At 36.6% G+C, this 10,923-nt stretch overlaps 1 long non-coding RNA gene across 2 annotated transcripts; it reads right to left on the reverse strand.

Annotated features, from left to right (window-relative positions):
* Positions 1-899: 899 nt before the first annotated feature.
* On the reverse strand, positions 900-5,746 carry LOC131044947 (uncharacterized). 2 transcript variants are annotated; one of them, XR_009105736.2, is made up of 6 exons: positions 5,644-5,746; positions 5,214-5,433; positions 4,971-5,030; positions 4,728-4,787; positions 4,486-4,545; positions 900-1,264 (listed from the first exon to the last, which is right to left on the reverse strand). It is a non-coding gene; the product is annotated as an uncharacterized LOC131044947 (long non-coding RNA). The 2 variants fall into 2 exon arrangements; XR_009105735.2 differs by having other exon boundaries at positions 5,214-5,736.
* Between the last annotated feature and the right edge of the window lie 5,177 nt (positions 5,747-10,923).

Below are 10,923 nucleotides of genomic sequence, written 5' to 3' on the forward strand. Positions count from 1 at the left end.
CATGGGTTTAATGAGACAGAGGTCTAATAAGAGAACACCATATGTTTTATGCTTTAACAGTGCATATTGAGAGGAGCGTAAAAAGACAGTTCTATGACACAGCATAGAGAACAATCCAAAAGATTTCAGGAAATAAATCATGCCAGGTAAAGACCACAGACCTAGATAGCAGGTCAAGCAACAAGCTCGAGACAATGCAGAGATTAGGGACAGTTTGTGTGAAGTAGGCAAGTGCCTAAAGAACAGTCAAAAAAGGAAGTGCACGGTGTTTTCAAAGTAAAACACAGTGATGACTGTCTCATGAGGACTTAAGTGCCAAAGAAAGATAATAGTGACTTTGTATACAGTGATGGAGAGACAGAAGGGAGTAGAAATGAATGAAAAGATAGAATGAGTTTGCAGGCCTTTTGAAGATAATGAAAAACCTGATGAAGAAAAGAAAGGTGAATGTCAAACCACAGGAGAGTAGCCACAGTGAACACATGAGCATCATAACAGATCAATGACAGGATTCAGATAGAAAGAGACATGGCACATCCAAGGGCAGGCCTGAATTGACAAGGACAAAAGATGGGTAGCATAGAGAAGCAATCAAGCGATCTTGTTGATAGGTACAAATGTCATGATAAAGAGAAAATACAAGCAGCTCAGTTCCTGTTTTATGGGGAATAAGTATTCCACGAGAATTGAACATGTCAGTGTTGAGGAGGAGGTAACATCAAAGAAGGCATTTAGAACCTTGTCTTATACCCTCAAAGAGAACCATTCAAATTCACCAATAGATCAAGGGCCCTTTGAGGATGTAGAAGCAACTTTGAATTTCATCTTGGTAGTCAGAATCACACTAAACTAAAAGATATTTTAGTACCTTGGAAATAGAATAACAGTATACGTAACTGAAACGACAACTGGAGGTTGAATAGTAGATAAGCTCAGAATAGATTGGAGAATTAACTAAAAAAAAACCAATGTCAACCAAGAACTAAGTTCCATCTTGTAACGCAAGTTTATCTCTACAAACTATATGAAACTATGCAACTGATCACAAGCCTCAACTCAGAGTTGAAAAAGAATGATCTAGAAGTAACTTTGAATTTCATCTTGGCAGTCTAAATCGTAGCAAAACTAAAAGACATTTTAGTACCCTAAAAATAGAATACTGGTTACTGAATTGAAGCAACATCTAAAGGAAGCATAGTAGCCAGAAACTCCTTTGTCCCTCCTTGGGCACACATATCCCCGTATCCGTTCCCGTTTCCGAAATCTGGTACAGCCCAGATACACGTCAAATATTGTACACATGCATGCCCAAAAATCCTTGATTTTCAACCATGCTAGATACTATGTGATTTGATTTTTTGAAAAAATTGACATAAATCTTCCTAAATTTAATTTTAAAAAACTTCATTCATGCATTTTTTTTTTAAAAAATTGGTATTAACAAAACCTACACCAAATGAGAAAGACAAATGAAATGTTTTTCTATTTCATTGACCCATTTTTGGGGTTATCTTCCAATGCAACTCTACTATTTTTGCATATTGTAAAATGTTAAATCAACTTATCATTATTTATGTAGCAATTATGTGTCTATATTGCTTTTGAAGTAATGAAAATCTCCTCAAATAACTTAGAAAATTGTGTTAAATATATATGTATTTGTTTTTTATGAATGACGTATCCAGCCATATCCATATTGGGGGTCTTAAAAAATGGCCGTATTCGTATCCGATATGGTATCCGTATCCAATACCATATCCATATCCAATACCGTATCCGTGTCCATGCAACTTTGAAAGGAAGAATTGCAGATAAGCTTAAATAGATTGGAGGATTAACTAACAAAACCACAATTTCAGTAAGGAAATGAGTTTTGAATTGTAAGACGAGTTTATCCCTATAAAGTATATGAAACTATGCAACTCAACACAAACCTCAAAGCATAGTTAAAAAACAATGATGCAAAGTGATCCCTTAATGAACTATTTCAAATAATTTGGATTTATTGACCAAAATTAGATTGGAGAGATTTTTTCCATGAAACCTAGAGTAAGAGTTTAAATATTCCATATAAATTAGATTCGTTCCTCACAATCTAGACTAGGAATGGTATGCCTGTATCAAAAATAATTTAGATTAATACTTGAATATATTAAATTTTGGAGTTATTTCAAATTATTATATTAAATTTATAGTATAAGCACCACTGCTCTAAAAGTCATAACTGTTAAATTTCTAAGTTGTATTGGCATCCAAAAGATGTTTTGCATTCAATACTATCAATAATTTGATTCAAAGTTTATGAAAATAATTGCAAGAGTGGATAGCTCTGAAACAACTTCAAAGACATAATAGCTCTAAAATAACTTCAAAGACACTTTCAACACATATAGGATCATTTTGGCTCATTCTGGAAGAATTTTCTAGAGAAATAATGGAGGGAGAACAAAAAGGACAGGATCTGTGGACTATGTGAATATGTTATAGAGTTTAACCTTCTATTGGAATAGTGAAACTAGATGATACTGTTGTAAGAGGAAAGCCATTCATCAAAAGAACTAGTTCCATCTGGGACTACCATTTGAGATTGCCAAAAAAATAAGAAACCCCATCATCAAGTATGTGAAAATCATGAGAAAGGAACTGTCACGGATTCTGATCTTGTAAACTATGCAAATCCCCATCATCAAGTACATAAAATCACAAAAAAGGAACTATCACAGATTCTCATCTTATAAACTATGCAACTTAGCATCAATTTTGAAATGCATTTGTTGCAACTGCTTTGAAGATTGCATAAGATGAGGTAGCATATTTAGCCTTGTAAAAATGTGAATTAAAAGATGCAACCAATGATCAAATATTTACCAGGGAAGTTATTGGAAAATGCTACAAGATGATGAGCATATGCAAATGAGACAAAAAATAAAAACTGAAGTAGACAGATCCCACGGTAAGGAAGAGCATGCACAACTGAAAGCTATTTGTCATGGTAATGTCACAAAGGTGGAATATCCATAAATCTAGTGCAGTTTTAATTCCTCTGTTAATCCAGAAGTCGTTATCATAGCTGATTCACAACAGATGTTATTGGAACAGGAAATTCAAACTCATCAGTTGGAGATCATTTTCTTCCTAATTGAGAAATGTACAGCACAACTGGCAAAGAATTTATGGATTATACAGCATCAGTTCTGAAATACAGATGTTGCAGCTGCTTTGATGAACGCATAAGATGAGGCAGCATATTTAGTCTTGAAAAAATGTAAACTTTAAGATGCATCCAATTGATAAAAAAATTATTGGGGAAGTTATTGGGAAAATGCTGGAAGATGATGAGTATATATAAATGAGACAAAAAAGAAAAACTGAAGTAAGGAGATCCCATGGTAGGCAAGAGCATACACAAGTGAAAGTTAATCAATCGCAGTAATGTCGAAAAGGGGGAATATGCATAAATCTAGTACAGTTTACATTCCCCTATTAATATAGAGGTAGTTATTATGGTTGATGTACAATAGATAGTATTCAAGAAGGGCATTCAAACTCATCAGTTGGAGACCATCTTCCTCATTGAGAAACATATAGTGTGACTGGCAAAGAATCTGTGGGTAACTCTATGGAGACAAAGTAGCAGCTGGATCACCTTGAAAAAAATAAGCAAGCAAAACAAGGGAATGAATGTGATGGGGATTCTGGAGTTGCTGATGTAACATACAACACACGGGTGAAGGACAATGGCAAAGTTATTAAATGATAGGTATTTTGAGCTTGTTTTCTATGAACTAGGAAACTGGGTTTGGTGATACAATATACAACCCATAGGTTGATAAACAATGGCAAACTTGTTGATGCATAATGAGCTGTGAGATTGCTAATGCTTTAGAAGGTTTGAATTCACATAAGTCATAGCCATTCTTCCAAAGACATAACACTGAGGAACCATCACTAGCCCAGTTGGGAACAAAAGATTGCAGCCTTGCTAATCTTGTTATGATTCTGAATAACAAGTTGGCTTCTCAAATTATCTTCCAACGTATTGGACGAAATGTATTTAGCAGTTAGATGGATATTCTAACCCTATATATTTATGTGAGGGGAATATAATTTATAAACAAAGTATAAGTTGTTGAAGTTAATAATCTTTTGATCTGATATTTGGACTACCGAATGATATTTGTGGGTTCTTCGCAACAGTCAAATTATAATGGTTTCTAATATACAACAAAAATACTCATGCTAATGTAACGTGAATGTTAAATGCACAAGGAGGGTGTTAGGAAAGAAGTACACATAAAAACCCTAACAAAAGCATAAGCATGTTATAATTAAATTCCAAATGTACATGAGATATTCACAATCCGCATTACCTATTTTGTTGTTGCTTGGAAACATTTATTCATTGTTCCTACGAATTTAATTTGATTATCATGATAATTTCAGAAGCACATAAACTTTACAAAATTTAATTATGCTAAAACTGACCTCTGGCAGAGCAATTGCAATGCCCTGCAAAGTGGGCCACTTGATAGACGTCGGAAAACCCTAACAAAAGCATAAGATGTCATAATTAAATTCAAAATGTACATGAGATACTCAAAATCTGCATTACCTGTTTTGTTGTTGCTTGGAAACATTTATTCATTGTTCCTACGAATTTAATTTGATTATCATGATAATTTCAGAAGCACATAAACTTTACAAAATTTAATTATGCTAAAACTGACCTATGGCAGAGCTATTGAAATGCCCTGCAAAGTGGGCCGCTTGATAGACGTCAGAAAACCCTAACAAAATCATAAGCATGTTATAGTTAAATTCCAAATGTACACTAGATATTCACAATCTGCATTACCTATTTTGTTGTTGCTTGGGAAAATCTATTCATTATTCCTATGAATTTAATTCGATTATCATGATAATTTCACAAGCACATAAACTTTAAAAAAATCAATTATGCTAAAACTGACCTCTGCCAGAGCTATTGCGATGCCCTACAGAGTGGGCCGCTTGATAGACGTCGAAAAACCCTAAGAAAAGCATAAACATATTATAATTAAATTCCAAATGTACACTAGATATTCACAATCTGCATTATCTATTTTGTTGCTGCTTGGGAAAATCTATTCATTATTCCTACGAATTTAATTCGATTATCATGATAATTCCAGAAGCACATAAACTTTAGAAAATTTAATTATCCTAAAACTGACCTCTGGCAGAGCTATTGTGATGCCCTGCAGAGTGGGCCGCTTGATAGACGCCGCAGGCGCTGAGTATGTGGGAAAATTGGTCTCAAGAAAGATGCAGATGAGTGACGAGGAGCGGCAGGTGCAATTCCACAACCCACAGTAAGGGCTTCTCCAGGTGGGTGCAATTCCACAACCCACAGGAAGGGCTTCTCCAGGTAGGCGGGAAGACTCTCAGGACGTCCTTCTCAAACAAACAAAGAAGCGTCATTCCTTCACAGAAAATTGGTCTCAAGAAAGATGCAGATGAGTGACGAGGGGTGGCGGGTGCAATTCAACAACCCACAGGACTCTCAGGACGTCCTCCTCACACAAACAAAGAATGATAACAAAGGCAAATTGAAAAAAAGCATAAATAAAAGCTGAACTCATGCAGTTTTAAACGGTAATATACAGAATAACAGCAATTTTCTCCATGCATGGGTTCAGAGCCGTTGGCGCGCGCTCTCCTCTGGGATGAGGTCAAAATTTGAAAAAAAAAGAAGCATACGCGCATCTCCTCTTTCAAAAATTTATTCCGAATACTCATTTAATAATTAAAATGCATAGATTTGAATAATATGATATTTAATTTAATTTACATAAAATTGCTAGAGCTAACTTAATAGGCTAATTAGATAAATTGGAAATAATTACAATTGAATATAATTTAATCTCATTTCACATTATTTTTAAGTGTATTCATAAAACAATGAAATGAGATAAAAGAAAAGAAAACTATTTATCTATTTGAACATTAGGGGAAGGGTACTAGTAGTGGATATAGTTCAAATAGTGGACACCTTTTTGTCAACCCAACCTTTCACTAGTAGATTGTAAAGGAGCCCAAAAAATTGATAATGAAAAGTTCATTAATGAATATCACATGTACCAATAGTGGATAATTTTTAAGCTTTTTTGCCCTTTATTAGCTCATTTGTGCACCACTATTGCCCCATTTGTGCACCACTACTAGGACATTTGTGCACAACTACTGGAGCATTTGTCCATTACTACTGGACTACTACTGGATATTATGAGTTATCTACTATTGGCGCAAAAGTGTTTATGTATGGGACGACACTTTTAAATGACTACTTTTTGACCTTTCCGCATATAATGATTTCCACAATGTGCATTGTTACTATCCAGAAGTTGGATCCTTAGTTATAAGTAGTTAAGTCGTATACAGAGACAACCAAAAAAAAAAAATTGAAATCCGATGTACGGTTTGAGAGTTCTATGTGCGCGAAGTTGGCTATGTCCACTACTGGTACGCTTCCCCTAGAGGATGCAAGTCAACAACCCACAAGAAGGCGGGCAAACAAACAAAGAATAAGGATGCATGGCGGTGTAGAAAAAAAAAAAAAAAGGTTAAATCATTCAAAGTTGTCTACGTCTACTCCACTATAGGATGAGGACAATTTGAAACATAAAACGCACACATTTTTTTCCCACAATTTCTTTGAAATTACTCGTCTATTAATTAGAATGCATAGATTTTAATATGATATTTAATTTACAAAAAATTGTTAAAGTTAAACTTAATAGTCTAATTACATAATTAGAAAATAATCACAATTGAATGTAATTTAATCTCACTTCATTTTATTTCCAGTGCAAACATGGACATACATAATTAAAATGCCCCACAATTTTGGAGTCTCACAATTTGATATATATATATATATATATATATATATATATTGAGAGGAACGTGAATTCATAGATGTGGCATGTTCTACGAGAGTACCATTTCACCTACTCTCTATCATGATAATATGTTTTAACTACATTGTACAATGGATCACTTCTCCCAAAGGTTTTTTCAATTATTCTCCATGTACTCATCTTGTGTGGTAAAATGAAAAAATCTAGGGAAGCCATTATTAATGAATTATTCTATATTTGATCTGTCATAACATGCTTTATGAGTACAACCATCATTTGTGTCATGATTTCATATAGCAAAGGACCAAGGAATGGTGCTTGATTAGTATAAGTGGTCATGCTACCTTTAATGTTATTTGTTGGGGTCCCTACAACCTTGATATCCCCTGTGTTGGATCTTTGCTAATCATTTTGTATGGTCCATGAGATTCAACGAATCCTTAGATGAGGATTTCCTATCCATTTCAGGTATGTGGTAGGTTTTTAGGTGCAAGAAGGATGAGAACCATGGATATGAAGAGCACAGTTAAGAATTAGTCCTATAGACACCTGTAATTATCCTTTAATTAAATAAATATTTATTATTTATTTAATTTATTTATCCTAATCAAATTTGGATGTTTGCTCTGCTCTAGCTTCCTGCGACTGCAGTCATCTTGGCTTGGGCGTGTGCAGGGTTGTGTTTATGTTCTGGATCGTCTGGAGGGTGGGTTCTTTCTGCGTTCAGGTGGGGTTTCTTTCATTTTGCTTGTTGACTACGATCTTGCTTTTTTCCTTGGTCATGTTCTTGGTTGGGCGTTGTTTGTGACCTGGCTCGTGCTTCTTTGGTGGCACATTTCCTGTTGGGTTTTCTCTTTGGTTCTGCTACCTGGCTGCTAGTGATGCGAGCCTCTTTGTTGTTGTTTTCTTCTCCTGTTCTATGTCTTCCGGTTTGGTGGAGTGTGGAGTGTTGAGGAAGTCTGGGCTAGCAACGAAAGAGGTGTAGGCTGAGAGAAAATCACGGTTCTTCCTTCCTGTGATTTTTTAGATTGCATGCCCGTATAGGGCCCTATTCGCGTGTATGGAGGATGGTGAGATGTTGGGGGTTTCTCCCCCATTGGATTTTCGTTCAGCAATTGGATCCAAGTCTTTGTCTCAAGGTGTGAAGATATTTGATAATAACTTATATTCGTTGGATTCAAGATTTGATGGTATGGGTCCATCTAGGGGCCCTCGTGTCATGAAAGTAAATGGGTGTCTTGAGCGTTGTAAGGAGCGACTGAAGTTGGTTATTCCGTCGGAGATGATTGCTGATGATATTGCTTATTATTCAAAACATTTTCTATTATGCAAATTTATGGGGATGCGGGCCTCGTTACCATTTCCGGAGTCTTGGACGCAACAAACTTGGTCATCGAAGGGTGAGATGGACATTATACTTTTGAAAAATAATTATTTCATAGTGACTTTCAACTGCATGGCAGATCGTAATAAGGCTTTTGAGGGTGGTCCTTATTTTCATAACCGGATTGGGTTGTTTATTAAGCCCTGACATGTGGGGTTCAATCCTAATGAGGAGCTCCTGAATCGTGTTCCAGTGTGGGTTTGACTTCCTTGATTTCCAGCAGAATGTTGGTGGTATGATGTTTTACGCTTGCTAGCTTCTCTATTGAGGAAACCAATTGGATCTTCGCAGCAAACTCGGGTTAAAAAGGTGATGATTTATGCTTGTATTTGTGTTGAGATTGATCTAAGTAAGCCTTTTCAAGATGTTGTGGATATGTGTGTGAGCTCTTTTTCTTGGGTGCAGCAAGTGGATTATGAAACTCTACCATTTTGATATCGTTATGTCATGAGTACGGACATTTGTAGCATAGATGCCCACAGTCTAAGCCTGTGGAGTCTCGTTCTTCTCAGCCTCCCTGCAATTCCCCTAAGGCTGATATGGGAAAGGCCCCCATTTCTGGTGATGTGGTTGGGGTGGATTGTTTCATTCCAGTCAAGGAACGTAACAGAAATCGGGGTCAAAAGAGGACCTTGAAAGAGAGACGGGATGAAGATACTTTTAACAGATTTGAGGTTCTAGATGATCTCAGCGAGCAGGAGGTGAATCCAAGTTTGATGGGATTGGATCAGGGTGTTTTGGGCAATGTGTAAGAGGGTTTCTCTGCTGATGTTGCTCAGGATTTGCAAGATGTTGGTGTTCTGCAAATGGACACAGACCTTCAATTGGTGGTTCAGGAGAAGGTGGCTCTAATTTCAAAAGTTAAGGAGGGTAATGGGGTTTGTTCTCCTCCAGTACATAATGCAAGATCCAAAGTAGCAAAGAATAAAAAAACTTCTCCTCATTTGGGCCTTCTTCAGAGGGATCTAAAAAAAGGTAAGTCAGAGAAGCCATCCATGGTTGGTAGAAAAAAGGATATGAAAAAAGATTAAATTGTTGGGGGAAACATTGGTGGAGTCAGGTTCAGTGATGATTCTGGACTCTCATTTTTCGAGCCCCTTGAAATGATCATTCTCTCCTGGAATGTAAGGGGATTAAACAGTGCCCCTCGACAAAAAGTTGTTCGTGAATTGGTTAGGAATCATTTTCCTTGTGATCTCTTTCTGCAAGAGATGAATTTGTCAGTTGAGAGTATGCTTGGTTTGATACCTAAGTTATGGGGAAGAGGTGAATGCCAATGTATTGGTGCTTGGGGGTCTGTTGGGGGTGTTTCCTATTTGCAGAATCCTTTGAAGATTCGTCCCCTCTGGTGGTGGTCCTCTAAGTCTTCCATCTCAGTAGTATCAGCTGAAAAGGTGGAATTGATAGTTTTTTGGTCATTATTTTTCATGCTAAATTTGTTGCCCAATCTAAATTGGATAGCATTACTAGAGAAATTTGGGAGGCCAGGTTGTTCGATGTCTTGCTATAGGAGGCTCGGGTTTTGAAAAACCTAGAGGAATGTGAGCTTTGTGAGGAAATTTACTGGAAATAGAAGGCTAAGATTGAGTGGCTACAGGAAGGTGATAAAAAAACCACATTCTTCTTCAATTCGATAAAAGCCAAGAGTCATGGAAATTATATTCCTTTTCTTGTGAATGACAAGGGGGAGTAGTTATTTTCCTTGCATGATATATCCAGAGAGGTTGTAGAGTACTTTTCTTCTCTTTTTAGGGAACACCCTCTGGATGTCTCAGCTAAAGAAGTTTGTGTGCTTTCATGTATACCTTCCTTGGTTACTAGGGAAATGAATGAGCATCTCATGGGAGGTCTTTCTCTTGAGGAGTTGGAGGCTACTGTTTTCCAAATGAAAAAAGGGAAAGCCCCTGATCCTAATGGTTTCTCGATTGAATTTTTTGAAGAATTTTGGGATATCGTTAAGTATGATTTGTTGGAGATGGTTCAAGAGTCTCAGTGGAATAAGCAAATGCTTTGTTCCTTAAACTCCACTTTCCTGGATCTCATTCCTAATTGTGAAGGGGTCGATAGGCTAAATCAATTCTATCATATTTCTCTTTGTAATGTGATTTATTAAATTATGTCTAAGTTGATCGCTAAAAGGTTAAAAAATGGCTTAAATGGCTTATTTTTGAGGAGCAGAGTGGTTTTTTGGAAAATTGTCAGATTCGAGATGGGGTGGTGATTGCTATGAAGACCATTCACTCCATGGCAATGTCTAAAGAGAAGGCTATGTTCATCAAGCTAGATATGGTCAAGGTTTATGACAAAGTGTGATGGTCCTTTTTGCGCAAATTGTTGGTTGCGTTTGGTTTTGCTAAGGATTGGATGCAATGGGTTATGTGTTGGATTACCTCTACCTCTTTCTGAGTTCTAATACATAGTGAGCATATTGAGTTTTTTGGTGCTTCTAGGGGCCTTCGACAGGGGGATCCTCTATCTCCCTATCTTTTTCTTCTTTTTGTTGAGGGTTTGGGAAAATTGATGAAGAGCTATGTGGAGCTAAGACATATTCACAGGTGGAGGTGGGGGAATACTCTGCCTCCTTAGTCCCATATGCAATTTGTGGATGATACTACTCTGTTAGGCATGGATCAGATCAGT

Source organism: Cryptomeria japonica, chromosome 1 (genome assembly GCF_030272615.1).
Source record: "Cryptomeria japonica chromosome 1, Sugi_1.0, whole genome shotgun sequence".
Lineage (NCBI taxonomy): Eukaryota > Viridiplantae > Streptophyta > Pinopsida > Cupressales > Cupressaceae > Cryptomeria > Cryptomeria japonica.